This window comes from Ochlerotatus camptorhynchus, unplaced genomic scaffold, assembly GCF_037179485.1.
Source record: "Ochlerotatus camptorhynchus isolate MF236.1 unplaced genomic scaffold, CSIRO-AGI_Acam_v1.1 ptg000434l, whole genome shotgun sequence".
NCBI lineage: Eukaryota > Metazoa > Arthropoda > Insecta > Diptera > Culicidae > Ochlerotatus > Ochlerotatus camptorhynchus.
Genome location: NW_027040920.1, coordinates 126,929 through 147,764, shown reverse-complemented (window position 1 = coordinate 147,764; position 20,836 = coordinate 126,929). Strand labels below are relative to the sequence as shown.

At 40.4% G+C, this 20,836-nt stretch overlaps 1 protein-coding gene across 1 annotated transcript in view; it reads left to right on the top strand.

The window, feature by feature from the left end:
* The window catches only part of LOC135711726 (ADP-ribose glycohydrolase OARD1-like), a 53,083-nt gene that overhangs the window by 15,834 nt on the left and 16,413 nt on the right, over positions 1-20,836 (top strand). The window lies entirely within an intron of this gene.

The window sequence follows — 20,836 nt, the reverse complement described above, 5'->3', positions numbered from 1 at the left end:
GAATGCTTGTAACTTTGTCATTTATGGATGAAATTAAAATCCAAATACACCAATCGATAGGAAATAATCAAATCTGCCTAAATAATTTTTTTTTTTAAATGTCCAAATGATAATTTTATTACTGTTTTAATGAAATAAACGTTTTCCCCAAACCCAGTCGTCACAATCGAGTACCAGTAAGTTGCACTTCGTTCTGCTTGAACCTGAAACGTTATGAAACAGCGCTGCTGTCGTGCCTCTGCTCGTTTTCGCATCGGACGGTGTGGTAACAGCAGCAAGTCAGCGGTAAAAGATGGTATTTTTACCTTTGCCGTCGTGCATAGAGTACGGGTTGCCAATCTGCCAAGATCCTGAGGATGATCCTCAACAGTTCACCGCGGACTAAAGATTCTTAGGTCCACCGGCTGGCTGGTCCTCAAACCTTAGCGTTATGGAAAACTGCTACCATCGAAAGGTTCAGAGTGGCCATCGCTGCGAGACGGAACATCAGCTGCCGGCTACTACCAAGCTTCCAGCTGAAAACTATCGAAGCCACCGGAGTTGAGGTGAGCACATCGCTTGGTCCAATCGCGGTCTACTGCCCCACGCAAACCAACATTATGGACGGCTCGGCCGCAGACTTCCGAAGAGACATCATCAAGCTGACACGACGGTGTCAAAATTTCAATCGGCGGGGCAATAGTCGGTGCAATCAGAATGGCACAATCTTGTACAATGATCTACAGAAAGCCCACCACAACATCCTGTGTCCGGACACTCCCACCCGGTTGAGTCGATCCGGGGCTCATGCCACTATCGACATCTTCATCAGCAACATTGGCGATAACATCTCTCAATCTGTCACCTATCAGGAACTAAGCTCGGACCACTATCCGGTGGTGGCCGAAGTAGGTTCCTCGATCAATAGGTTTCAAGTTTCCCGGCGAAATTACCATTGTGTCAACTGGTAGCAGTACCAGCACTGTGTGGACACAGCAATCGACTACGACGTCCTACCGGAGTCGTTCGAAGAAGTCGATCGGTGCATGCAAACTATTGAAGAGGCGATATCCCGTGCCAGGGAGCAACACGTATCAGCATCCCTACATGTGAGTCATACTCTCAACCTTGACAGTCCAACCAAAGATCTTATCAGGCTCCGTAACACCATTCGCAGGCAGTTCCAGCGTTCTGAGCTGCCCCACTTGAAGACCAATGTCAATAAGCTAACCAAAATTATCCGACCAGGATGGTGCAACTCAGAAATAACGATTCTCAACAAGATACGCTCTCTCCCAGATTGTGGAAAGCCATTTTGGTAGATGACCAAAATTTTTAAAAATAAGTCGAGACTGATCCCTCCGTTTTCCTCTGTTGACCAGAACTCGGACCCATCCCTACTCATAACCCCAGTTAAAAAGGCCAACATATTGTGATTTCACATAATCTTGGCCAAACCATGGTGAGCCCCGTACTGGAGGCAATGGCTAGAGCCGCGTCGAGTCGAGTAGAATATCGGTTGATGAGGTGATAGCAGCTGTTAGAAGCGCTAAAAACATGAAGGCCGCGCTTATGGATCGTGTAGTCAACCTCGAGTTGAAAAACTCAAGTATGTATTTACTTCTTCAACCATCTTACCGTTATCTTCAACAAATGTTTGGAGCTTGGCTACTTCGCTGCATGCTGGAAGTTAGCCAAAGTGATTCCAATACACAATCCTACGTGAACGTGTACGTGAACACAATTCTCCGAAAACACAAACGGAAGAAGCACCGACAAAATATAACCACACTAGAACCGGTGGGAGTCTGCCGTTCTATCCCAAAATCACAAACCCGATCAAATCCACACTCAAGCGACAAGGACTTCAGGTAGTACACAAGAGCGACGAAACTTTGCGTGACCTGTTGTGTAACCTGAAGGATAAGGTTCCGCCGGATGAACAGTCTGCAATTTATCAAATTCCCTGCAAGGACTGTCCTTCGGTCTATATCGGACAAACGCGCCGCAAATTAAAAAGTCCGCCTAAAAGAACATAAACATGCTGTAGCCAACAAAAAACCCAATGAATCAGCCGTTGCGGTACACACAATTAGCTTAGATCATAACATTGACTGGAAAGGTGCAAAAATCATCAAAACTCAGAACTCAGAAAAGCTTCAAATCTAAGCGCATGGGAATCATCATTTATCACCAATACTGCTGATCCATTGATGAATGAAGATGGACCCTCTTCTCTTCTCTTCTTATTGGACGTGTACAAAACAACGTATGAACATCCTGAGTAATCAGTCGGACATTGTCCCGTTGATGGGCAACATCACGCCCGAAACCCGTCGACAGGAAGGTAAATTTTAATTTATTTTAACGTTGTAAGAACTATACTGCCGTTCTACGCATAAGAGTCCCACAGTGCATAAGGATTACATAGAACATGGGACAGTTATGCGTATAACGGCAGTATAAGTGTTGTGTCTTGTCTCGCGTCGCGTCTTGTGAGTGTCGTGTAGTTCTTACGTTAGCACAAAACATAAAAAAATAAGACAGACAGCAAACTTTTCCGTATATCATTACGATGAAAGACTAGAACAAAATGTTCACTTTTCCCATAGTAATTCCCATATAAACTTCAAGGGGTCAGCGCAGAATGAGTTCGCATCCAAATGAGCTCAAATTTTGGAAGAGTTATCAGGACCTGATTTGAAATCAATTGAGCTTGGTGGTGCAAAATCGATGTTTTGAACCACCCTAATGTAGGTATGCAACCGCATAAATCCGAATGTTGTCGTAAAAGGGGGGAACAGAATTGCGACGTTTTTATTTGTCTAAATTCGATGGAAGAAACGACAAGCAAGCAGGGTGAATAAAGAAATTTAAAGTCCGATTTCGCTGTATGTATGCGTAGTATAGGCACATAATTGGGGAAGAAGGGATTGTCTTCGCAGTTCAATGGATCACTCGAAAGCGTTAACAATATCGTAAAGTTAAATCAGTACTTCATCTGCTGTGGCTATCCAGCAGATGTGAATTCATTGTAAAATTCAGTAGTACTTGTTTATCAGTAGGTAACTGCGTGCCAACTTAAAATCTGACGTAAGTAACTATTTTTTGAGCGAATGGAATTTACTGGCTTGCCTTGATTTCCAAGACTCAAAAGTGCTTTGGTGCTGTAAAATTATTCCTCGTTTAGAGAAGATTGAAAACTTAGTTAGATCCAAGTTTTTCGATCGACAATTATGAGTATCTTGAAAACTTATGCCCCTGCTCCAGAATAGAGCCCTCACAACACGTTATAATAATTGTTGACATGTTATCAAGATAGCCTTTAAAAACGTTTTAAGCGCTTATTCTGCATATATTTTAACACAGCGTTTCTCAAACTTTTGTCGATTGCGACCCACGTTGAAAATTTTTGTAATACCGCGATCCACCAATATTCAGGGTGACCACTCAACCGGGAAAATCGGGAACCAACCGGTTATCGAAATCATTCGGGAAAAACCGGGAGTTAGATTAGAACTTTAACATAAATATATTTTAAATAAATATTAATAATCCGATATCACTTATAATATTGAATCTAGTCCCATAATCTTGATTGGTTTTCTAGTATCAGGCAGGGTTGCTTCCACTCACTTGCTATAAAAAATGTTTTTTTTTTAATTATGAAATTATTGGATCATTGGATGATATTTTGTACTTGTTAGTTTAAAGAAGAGGTTGTAAAGTATGTGTTTGGCTCATGAAACCTGTCAATTTCGCTTTCAGAGTTTCACAATCAGCGATTTTATGATTCATGAGCGTTCAGTCAGAGTGAGCGCTCGCGAGTCGTTAAATCGCTGATTGTGACTACCTCAAAGCGACACACACTTTACACCCTCTCCTTGTTACTTACAAGTACAACATATCATTATATCATTATATCATCTAATGATTTTATAATTCCGAAAAACATTTTTTTATAGTAAGTGAGTGGAAGCAACCCTCCCAAGTAACATTGCAAGCTTTATAGAGGTTTTATAGCATTCTAACAGTCCAAATCATGATCTACAGAACCCTCATAAAACCAAAATTGTTACTTGGGCTGGTATCAGGATATTGAAATTTGTTCTCATCCGTAGTAATTTATGTTAAACCTGGATCTTGAATTTCAGTACACGGAATCTTTTACTAATACTAACTAATTTATTTCTTTGGAACTTATCTCAGGATATGTTTTGCAAATTTCTCAAAGATGTTCTTAGGAATTATCGTAGTGTGCAAAACACTTTAGGAATTCCCTCCAGAAAAAAAATCTTGAAATTCACTCAACATTTATATTAGCATTCTTAAAAGTTCTCGCGAAAATGGGCTATTATTTCTCTCCATTTTCTGGATGAAGTTCTACTAAATAATTTGCATTCATACGATGTTCACTGAAGTTTTACGAAGTTCACTGGATTTATATGAAGTTCGTTGATCTTTTACACTAGTAGCTGAACTCCTATAAACATTGTTCCACTTCTAAAAATTCTCCAGTTCTTCTACACAGTTCTAAACAATTTCTAAGATGCAATGAAATTTCTGGAGATTTATGAAGTTACATAACATTCCCTAAACTTAAAAAAAATCCCTAAAATCTCTGATCACTCCTATCTTCGGAAGGGAAGTAAATCCGTTGGTCTCCGGTCCATGAGTTGATGGGTCGATAAGTAGGGTACAGTTGTGGAAGCTGCCTACGGCAACGGTAGCATTGGTACTCAGCACGGAAAACAAGATCGACGGAAAAAAAACCATCTACGAAGTTCCCTGAAATCAATCTCTTAAGTAATAGCTCCTACGAGTTTCATTGATTTCTATGAAGGTCCCTCTTTCAAATTTTTAAACAATCATTTAAACAATCACAATTTTAAACAATCATTCACCATTGAGCATTTCCAGCCCAAAACGCAAACCGGTTGGACATGAGTGTTTTTGATTGAATGAAAAATTACTCATATGTTCGCTTCTACGCTAGAATCAGACGTAAAATGAGCTACTTATCGAATTCCACACTATCCTAAGTATACATGCTCCAATCAATTGGATGGACTTTTTCACTCACGAAATTATGTGTTCCATTTTTGAAATCTAGCGGTAGTTTTTAAAACTGTTAATAATTACTCATAAATAACGAGTTTTAGGGAAAATGGGGTTAAATGAGCTACTTTCCGAAATAAACACTATCCGATACATGCTCCAATCGATTAGATGGATATTTTTTTTCTTAAGAAATGATGTGTGATGTCTGAAATCACAGTGTTCACTCGGCTGTCGACAGAAGCAGGCCACTCTGGATCTGTGTCACGCGATCGTCTGTTTACTCGGCAGCAACCATTGTGTGGTCCTCCTCATTATTCTTCATCAGCCGTTCTTTCGGTCGATGCTTCGTCGACTTTGGAATGCAACCGTTTCGTGATGAGTGTGTGAGTGATGACCACGTTTTGCGTCCATTGCTGCAATGGAAGCGCTCTGCCCCCTGTTGGCGATACTGCCATACAATTAAACCACTGGAAGCGGATCCTGTTCTGATGGAGGAAGATTATTGGATAGCGGAAGATAAAGTGTGTAGTGCATAGGAATCCTCGGATCTGTAAAAATAATTCGATTGAGTCTTATCAAATAAATTGATAAAAAAGTATTGCCTTGACAGCATAGAGTGGTTTTATTGAGTAATCTAGGTCTTCATTGGAAACCTGGTTAACTCATAAAAATAGCTTCTCAGTGAAGTTTTAGTTTTTGTAATGTTTTTTTTTGTTAATTCATTTATTTGTACAGGCTCAGTCGAATAAACTTTACAGAGCCGATATATATTTTGTTTCTACTATAAGAATCTTAAAACTTGTTATTCACTAGCCAGAAGGGCTAGTCTAAAGGTTCCCCTAACCTCTGGTCTAGCCACGGAGGTCGTCTGGGGTGGGCTACATCCGCCTCTTTTTACTGGCTAGCTCGAGCTTGAGGCCTCTCACTCTCAGGGTCGGCTTTTGTCATGGAATCGCTATCCAAGAGTCCAATCTTTCATAGATTAAACGACACCCAAATTCACTTTAATCCTTTTTATTTCTTAACTAACACTTACAGTGGGTTGGGTGTGTAATGGTTGGCCGGCCGGCTGCTGAGGGGACACGTGGTCGCGGGCGAGTGGTCGGGGGGGACCGTGATGATACTTGGCGCCGTCGTCTGGTTGGGTGCGCTCAGGGAACCAGTCCGTGTGATTGACCGTGGTTCGGGCTACGGCCAGGGTTACCGTCGGGCGTGGCTCACACAGGGAAACAGCACGCGATGTCGAGATGAGCGTCGTCGGTTTAACCTCAAAACTCGAGGGCCGGCTTGGATTGCCGAGATTTGGTCCACAAGGGAGTAACACTGGGAGCTAGCGTGGGTCTTCGCGTCCTGATTGGCAACAAAACACAAGCCGATAAACTTCAGGATACGCACCCCTTTGGTTCCGTGGGTGTCTGGGGAAAAACGGACACAATCGCTCACGAGGTTCTAGCTTCGTCTTTTTAATGTTGCACTATGATCCGTTCACTTCCGTGGTACTTTGGAAAAAGCCTCGATTGTTGCTCCAGTCCCAGTAGCTAGCCCTTCATTTCTTCTTCTCCTTTTTCTGTTCCTTCCTTTTTATTCGTCCTATATCCACCCGCGACAATCCAATAACCGTCCCCTGCAGCAATTTTAACGTGTTGTTGTGTGTACTAAATGTGTATTTTAACAAACTTTGTTCTTGCTTTTATTATGCATGTATATATATAACATTTTAACTTGTAGAGTGTGCAGGTAACTTGTATATTCCTAACAAGAAGTTTATATTAACTATCATATTTATTTTTAGACATATACACATAAAAATTAGACATTTAACAATTAATAATTGAAATTTTAATACGAATAGTTTTTTATTCGGCAAGCAAGTTGGGATATTACGTCGCAACGGTAACACTACCATCTCCTCCCTCTCTAAAATTAATCAAAACAAAGTTTTCGATTAATTTTACAAATGTTAAATTTATTTAAACCAACCCAGGTTTGAGTCACAACATTCATGCTCTCGATTTCATACAAAAATCTACATTATTTGCGTCAAAACAACAAATAAGAGTCTCAAACAGGCTTTGAGAACCATTTGTTAACGCAATCAACTCCGCGAAATGGTTACTAAATCTTCAACCCTACCAATATCCAAAACAAGGTATTGTTTTGAGGAAGAGTAAGATTGCTCTTCTTTATCAAAACGAATTTATTCTGATGACTTATTCTTCGAATGTTGTTTTTGTGGAATCGATTCTAGGTTTGTTAAGGTGAGATCTAGAGAAAATGCTTTAAATTTATGGATTTTTGTGGGTCATAAGAGGTATAACTTAATCAGAATCTGAAAATGTAGGGCTGAAACTTGGTACCGTAGCTTCTGCTCATTGCAACCTGGAAATGTTTGCTGAACACTCTCAAATCATCAGATTCGTTATTCTACTCTCACATTATTTGCTCTACAAAACACAAAAGTGGATAATCATCCTATATACAAAAGACGCGTACTCAACAAAGGCTCTGCAAAATCGGACGAATTTCATCGTTTTCTGGAAAATTTCATCGTTAATATTGTAATTTATCAACTGATAAGCTGGACGGAGATCAGTTTTCACCAAGATTTTTACCTTGCTCATCAACAAGCTCATAGGAGCTAGTTCCTCGACGTGAAACAATAGTGGACGGTGTATAGGCTGGACCTAATTTTGCGTTATAGGATTCCCCAGCCGAAGATAGCGTAAAATTTCGCTTATAAACGTTCTGTCCCACCTGGTACCTTGGCGCAGGTTTCCGAAACCGAAGATTATAAGCATTGGTGCTTCTTTCGTGTGCCTTAGCTAATTGCTGACAATTTGGTGTATTTTCTGGTCAATTTTTAATTTTCGATCCACTCTTTCAGATTCGGAGACATCAGAAGTGTCGGGATCACGACGATGCTCTTCACCGGTGGCAATAATTTCATGGCCAAACAAAATCATATATGGTGTTAGGCCAGTAGATGAATGCGACGTATTGTTCAGAGTATATTCTACCTCTGAGATCCTCAAATCCCATGCACGCTGGTCAGTTTTAACATACGTTCGGATACATGAGTTTATGCTCCGGTTTAAACGCTCGACCGGATTAGCCTGGCTATGGTGTCGGGAATTAGCCCAGTGTTTCACCTGATACCGGCTCAAGAAATCCTTGAAAACTTTACTCATAAAGCTCGTCGCATTGTCGCTAATCAAGATCTCAGGAACGGAAAAGCGACGAAACCATTGTTCCTGGAGGATCTTGATAATAAGAACCGTCGAGATCTTCCTCACTGGAACTAAAACGGTCCATTTGGAATAGACGTCCAGGAGTACCAGCAGGTGTGCATGACCAGATTTTGATCGAGGCAACGATTGAATGAAATCGATCGCCAGAATTTGGAAAGGTTTCGTGGCTACTCGTGGGTTATCCATGGTTGGATGTTGTGAGATGGTTGTTGGCTTACACTCTTTGCAGATTCGGCACCGTTCGACATATCTCCGTATTGAGGTGGCCATCTTCGGCCAGAAGTACCTTGTTCGGATTTTATCCAGCAGCTTATCGTATCCAACGTGGAACGATTCATCGTGCTCTTTTCGGAGAACCTCATCCCGAGAATTCTTCGGAACACAAAGCTTCCATTCAAAGCGAAAGTCGAGTATTTCGGTTTTACTCGGTACGAATTTATACAATTTACCCTCTTCCACTTTATAATCTACACAGTCGTCTGGTGTCGAAAGGACTTTATTGTACTGAATGGAGTACCATGCATCTCCCTCATCTAGTGCTGCTGTCTCCATCGAACGCGATCGTGCATACGGGATTATATTATCCCTCCCTCTTCGGTGTCGAATCTCAAAGTCATAACCTTGCAATTCTATACTCCATCGACTGAGTCTAGACGAAGTGCGTCACTTTCCCTTCATTATATGGGTGAGTGCAGAGGCATCGGTTATGACCATAAACTTTGTGCCTTCTATGTATGGACGGTATTTGTCTATGGCAGTCAGCACGGCTAATCCTTCCTTTTCGGATGCTGCATAAGCTTGTTGGGCTGGAGAGAGCTTTTGTGAGAAGTATGCCACAACTTTCTCTCCATTCTCGTGCTGCTGCGTGAGGATTGCGGCGATGGCACTATCGCTCGCATCAGTTTGAATTGTAAAAGGTAATTGAAAGTTCGGATTTGCGAGGACTGGAGCTGCGATCAAACTCTCTTTCAGCTCTATAAAAGCTTTCTCGGCAGCCGGATTCCAGACGATCGTTTTAGGTTTCTTCTTCAAGAGATTTGTCAGAGGTACAGAAATCTCGCTGAAACGGGGAATGAAACGTCGATAATAATTCGACATTCCCAAAAACCGACGTAAGGAACGAAGTGATGTTGGCCGTTCATAATTGATTATGGCCTCAACTCGTTCGGGATTTGGTCGTAGACCATCGGATCCGATAATATACCCAAGGTATGGTAATTCGCTCAGGCAAAATTTTGATTTGTCAAGATTAATGGAGAGATTTGCGGACCTCAGTCGTCGGGCAACTTCTGCCAGTGTTTGAAGGTGTGCTTCGAATGTGCTGCTTACAACGACGATATCGTCGAGGTAGACGAACACATTCGGTTCCAGTTCACCGTAGCCCAAGACTTTATCCATTAGCCGGGCCAACGTGGCGGGGCTGTTGACTAGTCCGAAGGGCAGTCGGGTGAACTGAAACAATCCTCTACCAAACACCGAAAATGCCGTATATTTTCGAGAACTGAAGTCAAGCGGAATTTGTAAAAAAGCTTTAGTCAAATCAATGGTTGTAAGAAACCGACTTGGCCCTAGTCTACTCAATATACGATCCTGGTGTGGGAGAGGATAAGCATCCCTTCTAGTCCGATCGTTTAGTCGTCTAGCATCTAGACAAAGGCGAACTTCACCGGTGGGCTTAATGACTGGGACTGTGCTAAGAGCCCAATCACTTTTACTGGGTTCAATCACCTGCTGACAAAGCATTTTATCCAACTCACGGTTAATGCGTTTCTGCATTACGGGGGACGTTGGATAGGGGTTGATCCTGACGGGTGGTGTATTTTGAAACTCTTCTTTGAGTTCAATTTTGTGAGTGAGGAGAGGAGTGACGTCAAGAACTTCTCCTTCTATTGCTATTTTGAAGAGCTTTTTCACCTCTTCAAGCTTAGTTTTCTGTTCTCCTGTGATAATCTCTACGTCACCATCCCCCTCTCCTCCTCTAATTTCCTCATCCCCTGTTCCTTCGTTTTGCATCGCCTCTATCAATTCACTGTGCTCGAATTGCACCAGTGGGTTGAATTTTAAATGTTCTCCAAAAATCGTACCCTAAAATTAATCTTCGTTTCAGATTCGGAGCAACCAGAGCCGGGATGATCTTATTTTCATTATTGAAGGTCACTGGTAGGTGAACGTAGCCTTCAACTTCCACAGGTGTTCCCGAAGCTGTTTTCAGGGAAACGTCTGTAGGAAAAATTTTCAATTTCTGTGATTTCAGCAATTGTTTGCATCCGATCGCAAGAACGGTCCTCTGAGCACCACTGTCCAATAAACCCATTATTGCTGTTCCCATTATATAAACTTTTGCGAACGGTCGGTTATCTCCTTCGATCTTCACAAAAAGCTCATCGACTTCCATATCGGAGACATAATCGTCATCCGAAAATGGCTCGAAACCATTCGTCAAAAGATCGGTGTGTAATCGATCGTCTGAGAGAGGATTTGTAGGTGACGATTCAGCTTGCCTCCTCAGGCTGAATTCTGCTCGTTTTTTTTGGCAGATAGGGCATTCAGGAGTAATGACGTCTGAAAAGCCACACAGTCTACAGAACTTTCGCCTCCTATCTGAACAATCAGCGTAATGGTGCCCCCTTTTCCTGCAGTTATAGCAAAGTGCCAATCGGTGGGCGCTCATACTGCTGAGCTAAAGTTTTCAAAGTGCCCTTTGCTGAACCTTCCATCGGTCCTCCATCCTTTTTTCCCTCCTTTCCCCATTTTTGATCCTCATTTCGCTTGTTTTGATCATTTTCATTTTTATTTTTAAGTTGGCTCTTGGAGAAAGTTCGCGAATTCTCGCAACTTGTTTTTGATTTCGAATCATTGACAGCCGAAATTTCATTAATCTGGTGGGTTCTCAAACGGTTCGTGCCTTCGTTAGGCTTTTGGAATAAATTCCAGTTATTTTCATCGATGATTCGACCATACTTCTTTAGCTTGGACAGAGATTTAATCCCCGCCCCAGTCAAAGCGTTTTTATAGTCAAACCTCATGTTTCGCCAGATGATTTCAAATTTTCGATGCTCCGAAATTGGTTTAGTCATCTTCTCGAACTTCTCTCCGTCCGGTGGCTTGAATTTCAATCTGAAAATCTAGATCAGGTGGAAGAAATTTGCGCTTGAGTTCCCTTTTTAATTCCGACCAGCTACGGAAGTCTCGATTTTCAAAACCTTCCATAAACCAGTCTTTCGCACGCCCGTAAAATAAATGGATCGCACTACGAAAAAGTTCTCTGTCGGAAATATCTTCCGATTTACACCGCATCTTGACTTCTTTAAGAAATTCCGCCAACCGTCGTCCCTGATCTTTACCGTCATATTTTAATCTCCACTCAGAAACTGGAATTCTTTTCAAACTGCTCCTAGTTTTCCTTTCCCTTCCATGTTTTCTCCTACTCCGTTTTTCATATTCACACGAACTCGAAGAGCTTTCCGACTTCGAAAAGCTTGAGCTTTCGGAACTACTACTTGTGATGCTTTTCCCCATGTTTTTTTGACGATGAACGTCGGAATTTCTCCCTTTTCTCCACCGTCTTTTTCTTATTTTCCATCTTTTTCAAAAAACTTCGCTTCTCTGACTCGTCCTCTATACTCTCAGTAGAGCTTTCCTCTGACAACTGATTTTTCGGTTTACCCCTTTGTGAATCTTCGTTCTCTGAATTTGAATCTATTTTCCCGTCATCTTTCTTAACTGGGTTGGATATACCTACTCCTGTCCCTTGTTCCAGTTTATATTTTTGCTCCCGCTCGGCTTCAATTCTTTCCTGATTTGCCTTTAATTGATCATTCAGGGTGGTCAAAAGTTTCTCCAATTTCCTTTTTCGCTCAATGTTTTCCTCTGCTTCTCTTATCTTCTTCTCCTTCATAGCTATTTCTTTTTCTCTCATCAATTTTTGTTGTGCTGAAGATTGCAGCACAAACGTCTTGAAATGTTTGATTACCTCCTTTACATTTTCTTGTTTCCCTTCCTCATATCCTGTTAAAACTTCCAATATTTCATCATTTCGCTTCATTGATGCTTCCAAGTCCTGCTTTTTGGATGTCAATGACTTCCTTTTTACACCACCACTTGTTTCATCTGATAAGGTTGCCTCGTTAAGCTCATTCTCTATAGCTGTTACATTTAGGATTTCAATCTCACTTCTAACTTCCTCCAAAATCTTATCAATTTCCGATCCTAGTTGTGTGGGTTCCTTTGGGAGCTCATTGTTTGTCTCCATTTCAGGAAAATAAATTTGAGACAGCTGACTGGCATGCTTTCCTAGATCTGAAATTTCACCTAAATGTTTTTCTGAACCTTTAGCTTTCAAGAGCATGAAAATTCGCACACGATAATGCACTAGTCGAGTACAAAGCTTTTCTCTCTGACGATCATCAGCTTTCGGATTGTTGAGCAATCCACTGATAATTTTGAGCTTGGCACCAATGATGTCAGTCTCTTCGGAAACAGCTCTCCAACTGGGTGAAGCAACAAACGCGTTGGTTTCCCGCTCAATTTTCATCTGATCCTTCAACTTTCTCCGCTTAATGCTTTCGTGTTCGTCTTGTCCAAACAGAATGTTTCTGATGAGAAGCTCGTGTTCAACCTCATCAATGGATAGATGAGACACGTTCATCCCTCTGTAGAGCGTTTGTAAATCCATTACGAATGCAATTGAAAAAAAGACTATGTTGAACTATCACGAAGAAGTTATTTGAAAATCCTAATAAAGAAAACAAAATCCGAAATTTGACTTTTGACGAAAACCATTCATCAAATCAAACACAATAAATCTTTTGATCCGAAACAAAACCCTGCTCAGAACTATTAGTCGAATCAAAACTCAATAACCATCAAATTCACTCAATTTAACGCAAAATTACTCCCGCTATTTGGTGTAGAAACGACAAAAAATGCAGACTTTCGTAAGGGTACGCGCACTAGTAAGATGATTCAATGAATTTCAGAACACAATAGTGGAGGAATTCAACGATCGCGTTACCATCGAAACACTCTATCCTGTTTGCTTGCCAAAACCTAACCTCCCTAGCTTCCCTTGCACACTCTTGGATTGGCTGATCTAACGAAATCTTGAACACTTGAATTGCTTTGATTTTTTTAGTTGGGCGCCAATTGTTACTGCCTAGCCAGAAGGGCTAGTCTAAAGGTTCCCCTAACCTCTGGTCTAGCCACGGAGGTCGTCTGGGGTGGGCTACATCCGCCTCTTTTTACTGGCTAGCTCGAGCTTGAGGCCTCTCACTCTCAGGGTCGGCTTTTGTCATGGAATCGCTATCCAAGAGTCCAATCTTTCATAGATTAAACGACACCCAAATTCACTTTAATCCTTTTTATTTCTTAACTAACACTTACAGTGGGTTGGGTGTGTAATGGTTGGCCGGCCGGCTGCTGAGGGAACACGTGGTCGCGGGCGAGTGGTCGGGGGGGGACCGTGATGATACTTGGCGCCGTCGTCTGGTTGGGTGCGCTCAGGGAACCAGTCCGTGTGATTGACCGTGGTTCGGGCTACGGCCAGGGTTACCGTCGGGCGTGGCTCACACAGGGAAACAGCACGCGATGTCGGGATGAGCGTCGTCGGTTTAACCTCAAAACTCGAGGGCCGGCTTGGATTGCCGAGATTTGGTCCACAAGGGAGTAACACTGGGAGCTAGCGTGGGTCTTCGCGTCCTGATTGGCAACAAAACACAAGCCGATAAACTTCAGGATACGCACGGTACAGACTAACCCCTTTGGTTCCGTGGGTGTCTGGGGAAAAACGGACACAATCGCTCACGAGGTTCTAGCTTCGTCTTTTTAATGTTGCACGATGATCCGTTCACTTCCGTGGTACTTTGGAAAAAGCCTCGATTGTTGCTCCAGTCCCAGTAGCTAGCCCTTCATTTCTTCTTCTCCTTTTTCTGTTCCTTCCTTTTTATTCGTCCTATATCCACCCGCGACAATCCAATAACCGTCCCCTGCAGCAATTTTAACGTGTTGTTGTGTGTACTAAATGTGTATTTTAACAAACTTTGTTCTTGCTTTTATTATGCATGTATATATATAACATTTTAACTTGTAGAGTGTGCAGGTAACTTGTATATTCCTAACAAGAAGTTTATATTAACTATCATATTTATTTTTAGACATATACACATAAAAATTAGACATTTAGCAATTAATAATTGAAATTTTAATACGAATAGTTTTTTATTTGGCAAGCAAGTTGGGATATTACGTCGCAACGGTAACAAACTAGAGTTAAGGGGGTTTAACCGATTACTCGCGGTCGTCTCGAGGTTAGGGAGTTTTACAATTTAAGGGTGGGGAAAGGTTGAGAGGCTTACGAATGAGGGTGCCTTCCATTCATTTTGGATAAAAAAAACGTTTTATTAAGTTATGGAATAACAAGATATTATATAATATAGTAATATTTTGTTTGTGTAAGCAACTAGAAAAGATTGTGAATTTTGTGTTTGACACATAATACCTGCCAATTTTGCTACACGAGCGTCGCAATAAGCGATTTTGTCATTTATATCACCCACTCTTCGCTCTTCACTCTTCGCGAAGAGGTGATCAGAAAATCGCTCAATGTGACTCCGTCAAAGCTAAATTTGCAGGTTTTATGTGTCAAACACAAACATTACAATCTTTTCTTGTTACTAACACATATGAAATATCATTATGATATCTTATTATTCTATAATTTTATAAAACATTTTTTAGCCAAAATGAATGGAAGGCACCCTGTTACGAATTTCATTTGTTTTAATATGGTAACTATTTCTAAAACACTTACTTAAATCTAAAGAACTGATGATTTCAACATGAGATGAACATGAATACTACAGAAGAAACACACACACACTCTTTCTCGCAAAGACATTCATCCTGACAAACATACCAAATTAATTAAGAAAACAAACTATCTACAACCTAAGGTTAATGAATTTCAAAAATTTATATATGAGTTTCATATATTCCATATCGCGCCCAGCCAAGATATCTCGAACCGGAACATTGGGTTGTCTACCTCGAGCCCGAAGCAAATCATACAAATGTGATCTGACTCTACGATACTCCGCACAAGACCAAAGGATGTGAGCAGCGTCTTGGTAACCTTTTCCACATTCACAGAGAGTATTGTAATGTTGCTGCTATTGCAATTTAGAGGGAATTAACTTACAGCGTCGTTTTTACGATTTCCAAGAGGAGGAATCCGCCGCGAATTAGCTTTTAGTTAAGCGTATTATCCGGGATAATTTTTCTTGTGGAGCTGGATCTCAATATGTGGTCAAGGAAAAACAAATGTAGTGGGATTAAAAACAAGTGTTTCATACGTAAAATGCAGAGTTAACCGGGAAACCCGAAAAACCTGGGAATTTGAAGTTACCGGAAAAAAAACGAAAGATTACAAATCTGGAAAACATTCCTCGTCTTTTCTTTGAAAACAATAAGATTTCAAGACTCTTGGACTAGACTAGATTTTCAGGATGCAATCACTTTGAAGAAATATTAAGAGAATTTTGGATTTTTTTTTTCCAAAACGAATTTGAGCAGATTTTAGAATGAATTCTAGAGATAACACCAGAGAATATTTCTAGGGACCTTTAGGAAAATCTCTAAGAGAGTTTTTAGTAGAACTCTGAAGAGCGACGAGGATTCCAGGATTCATGAAAAATACCAAGGGAAGCGATTTTTGAGGGTAAAATTCCAAAATAATTCCGCGAAGATCCATAAGAAAATTCCGAGGATAATCCCAAGCGAATTTCAAATGAAATTTCTAGAGGGTTTTATTGAGATTTCCATGCAATTTACAGAAGAATTTAGAGAACTCCAAGGTAATTCTGAGCAAAATTTGAACACAATTCTCGGCGGGAGAATTTCGCCTGCCCGATGGTGTTGGTAGGGAAGGCGATTATTTGATTATAAAAGCTATAAGGCCCTTTTCAATTGTTGGTCGAGAATCTGAGGTTAATTGCATGAAAACTGTACGGAGAATTTCAAGCAAAAATAGAAGCTCCAGTAAATTCTTAGAAAGAGTTTAAAATTCAAAAAATAATTTAAGGTGAATTTTAAGATTTTTTTGAGTGTTCTACAGATAATTTCTCGACTGTTATAAAGACATTTTCAATTTCAAATTTATTTCAGAAGAATTTTGAAAAGGACTCTCAATCAAATAAAAGCCTGTGAAGTTTTGAGCGAAGACTTCAAACGTGTCGCAGAACCAAATTCAAGATCAGACAAAGGGGCTGCTGTCTTAGGAATGACCCAGTTAACCTTCGGCTCAATCGCATTCAATTTTATACTTAATTCATAGGTATGTATATTGCTAAACAGGGAAAAACCCGGAAAATTGCTAATCAAGATTTACTGGTCACCATGAAGATGGAGGAGATCTGTATGAATTTATGCCCCTAGGGTTGAGTTCGGAAGCAGTCAGAAAAGAACTTCTATGGATGAGAAAATTGCCATGCGAAGGACCTCTTCATCAGTGAGTAAATCTAGGTAAGAAACGGATCATGAACTTGTTGAAAACTTTAAGCGATTAAGATTTATATCGAGATGGCTGCAGTTTCCTCCACCCCTCACTTTCAATCATAGTAACATTCCGGTTATTGCTTGAACTGCATAGGGGAAGGAGGGGCATAGTGATTCGACACATCATTACAATGGTGATATTGAACCTACTACCAATTACACTAAAGTCTTTTTTACACGGTTTTTTTTACGCGGTTTTTTTTACACGGTTTTCCACGATTTACACGGTACGTTTTTAACGATTTCTCGACAACGATACAACCTATCGACTTGATTCCAATCACATTATCCGTTTTAAGCTATTTGTAATCGAATGGCATACTTAAAAAAAAAATCACAATTTTTGGTGTAAATACAGAAATTTTTTAAATATGTCTATATGGACCATATCATGCTTTAATTACAAATGGCATCAAAATCCGATTTTTTAAAAACATTTAAGCATGCGAAAAATCAAAATATCGTAGGTTTTTTTTACACGGTTTTTTTTTACACGGACCGTATCCCCCGTGTAAAAAAAGACCTGAGTGTAATTTGTTTCGAATAGGTGGAGGCGAACCAGCCCCAGGCTGAAAGCCTCCCTAATAAAGATAAATGAATTAATTGTTTCGAATAATTAGAGGCTTGTGACTAGAGGGCGGGATGTTCATTATGCCCCTCTTACCCCTACGTGGAATTTACTACGTTTGAAAAGTTTGAATTTAAAAGAATGCGGTTCCTCCCCGTTTTTGGCAACACACGATTTCTGCCTTTTTTGTTTCTATAAAATGTATCGAATGCTTGATGAATTTTGTATGGAAATAAGTTTCAAATCTGCAAGTTTATTGAAATTGTTAGGACTTTTTAATAATCTATAGAACTTGATCCATCTTCTTAGCCTAATATGATGTTCGAATTGAAACAGGTACCTTCTCTCAACTACTCAACCCAACTGTTCTTTTAGAGCACTCTCATTCAATAATTAATATTTAAAGCTTTCTTAGCTTGAATTTTTCCAATCCAATAAAAAAATCCTAGTCCTACAGTTATAACAGTTGAACATATAAGTTAATTTAACATAAGTTGCACAGCAGCAAGCTCCAGCATTCATTGAGGTATCTGGTGAACATCTGCTGCCCGTCCGTTTTGATTATGGTGACAACAATTTCTCAATTACACCCTAATTGTTTACACGTTTTCTATGTATGCCAGTCCGTTTCCATGCATTACACGTTATCAAACAAGCGCTGCACTACATCTTGTAAGCTAGTAGTTGTTATCACCAGTTTACATCGTTCCTAATTTCAACTCGAATCACTTCTTTCCCATGTCATATCATCACAGAGCACTTCCAAAGTTGCTGCACATCCTGCATTATGTAATTTATCACTCTAATCAAAGCGAATTCATTCGATTTGTACACTCTATAATTTAGTAACGATTTTCTTACACTCACAGTGTGATCACAAACACCGCCGGGCAGAGATTGTCTCTTTTCCTGAATCTACTGCAGAGTCACTTTCAATAACAACCTCTACTAGAGGTGACCTGACCGAATAATAGAATAACTAACGCACCCGAAGTTCCCCGTTTCTATGGTTATGAAAAGCTGTCGCCACTCCGGTGGTTGTTATGGGGTGTACGAAAAATCCAAAAATAAAACTTTATTGGCATTCGTTTACACCGTTTTTCAGCTGAGTAGAACCGACAATACGTCAGTGGGTACGTTCTCGTCGTTGGCGAATGCTCTTGCCGAGGAAAGCGACCCAACTGGGAAGTTAATCAAGAAATCGATCGAGCCAGACTGAATGTAGGTCATGTGCAGTGGTGCAATTTTTGCCACTTTCCTGTTAAACTGGTGAAAGTATGCCCAAAATTAGAAATTAGTCACAATAACAGGTTCTCTATACCCGGCGCAAGATGGTACTTGAATGTCATGGACAACCTAATGGAATCGAATAGCGCGTATGGTAGGCATGTAATTTGAACAGTTTACCTTTACAAGGCTAATCAAGACGTTATGGTGTGAAGATGGGGAAATGATGTCAAATGGGCCAGTGGAGTCCAAATGTCCAACAGCAATTTTTCATGGACTTTCCAAACAAAATTAAATGGGTTTTCATCCAAAGTAGGTGGGCTTCTGATCTATCATTTGGTAAATTATTAATATAAATTGTTGCTTTAAAAGTACTTAAAAAAGGTCGCTGGCGCTTTTACACCCAGTTCCCCTACATATGTATGCCAACAGGTTGTGATCGGTCGATGCGGTAGCATTATTCTAACCAGCAGAGCCATGTATCACAACTACTCGTAGACGTTTGTTTACATGTTTGGTTTATTTTATTACCACCAACTAGTAGCTGCAGCTGTTTGGATATGTTGTTATTCGGATAAACGTGGATAACACGCTGGCTGCTTATCCATGAATGGACGGCTAGCAATCGCGACTGCGCATGTACCAACTTCAGAATGAATCTACCATATGATGGCCACTTTCGGTGAAGATGCAAGAACTACACGCAAAGTGTTTCCATTAGCCGAGTTTATTGGTTCAATTAATCTACAGCGCACATTACGTCCAACAATTGTACGGTTCCACACACTGTCCATCCGCGTTTCGGATGTACTCCGGTAGACAGACGCATCCGGGAATGCACCACTGCGAGCACAGCCGGGATTGATCCGTGTAGTTTTCGCACGTATCCGGACATGCGGAGCCACAATCCGAGTAGGCTTCGTTCGGACCACACACAGCTAAAAGAAATCGAAGTTAAGTAATTCGGACGCTTATCGAAACAACTAGAAAATTGCTTACATTCCGTGGGTGTCCCAACACCTAACGTGGCGATACAGATAACAGTGAGAATTGGAATCACTGTGGATCGCATCTTGAACACGAATGAATCAATGCTTGTAAGAAATATGCTGGAAAAGTTGAAGATATTTAAAATACCAGTGGAGAATAACTGGTTCTTATTAATCGTCGAACTTTTATAAACTGCCACTTGGGGAAGATAAGCGGGAGTGTGTTAACAGTGAAACAGGTGGGTCGAAATCTTTCAGTGATATCGGGGATTTATTGAGGGGTGTCTACATTGAAGGACTTCTATTGAAGAGGATTTCAAATCGTGAGTGGTCGGACCACTTTGTGAAGAATAACCAAGCCTCTCCTAGTGATCCATGATGCTTCTGTGGAACCAAATTAATATTCGGTAATGGGAATAAAAATTGCATTTATCATTTAATAAAAGATAAAATATTTAATTTAATGAATTGAATGATTTAAACGGAAATGAAACCTTGAAGTCAAATGAATGAAACTTCAGAGCAGATTTCATGGTTCTTGCAAATCGAATGGAAATGCAGAATTTATTAAGTTCTTGCAAATCGAATGGAAATGCAGAATTATAGATATTTATGATCGACAAATTTGTAAAAAATAATGAATATTCTAAAAAGTCTCAGACAAAATCTCTTCTATTGTAACGAGATCTTATTACATACTAGACATGGGTTTGCTCACTGGTCAATGCCAACAAAACTCTAGACTAGCTTCCCTTGCCAAGCATCAGTTGCTACTTTTGGATGTGCACCAGTCACCAGACAAAATGATTATAGAAAATGAACTCTCTGCAGAATCACTTCACTTCGAGCAACATCATTTTCGTGTAAGTCATTGTGTTTCTTGTCATCGAGTCACGATGAACATTCCTCCTGTCAAACATGAGTTGACTATCGCTTGTTTCGTTCGTCAAGTGCATCAATTCATTTGTTTCAATTGACGCAATGAATGACTCAAAAACTACTTCCTTCGTTTTTTGCACTTTCACTTCAATTCGGGGTTAAACGAAAATTAAATTAAGCCCGGAAAAGTCTCAAATGCCCTACAATATGGGTATTTTCGGAACGTGGACGACGCGTAGATGCCGAAAATCGATATTCGACGCCAGTTGCAGAAAAAGTGTCAAATATCCTACTATATATATCCGACGCCATTTTGGAATCCAAGATGGCAGCCA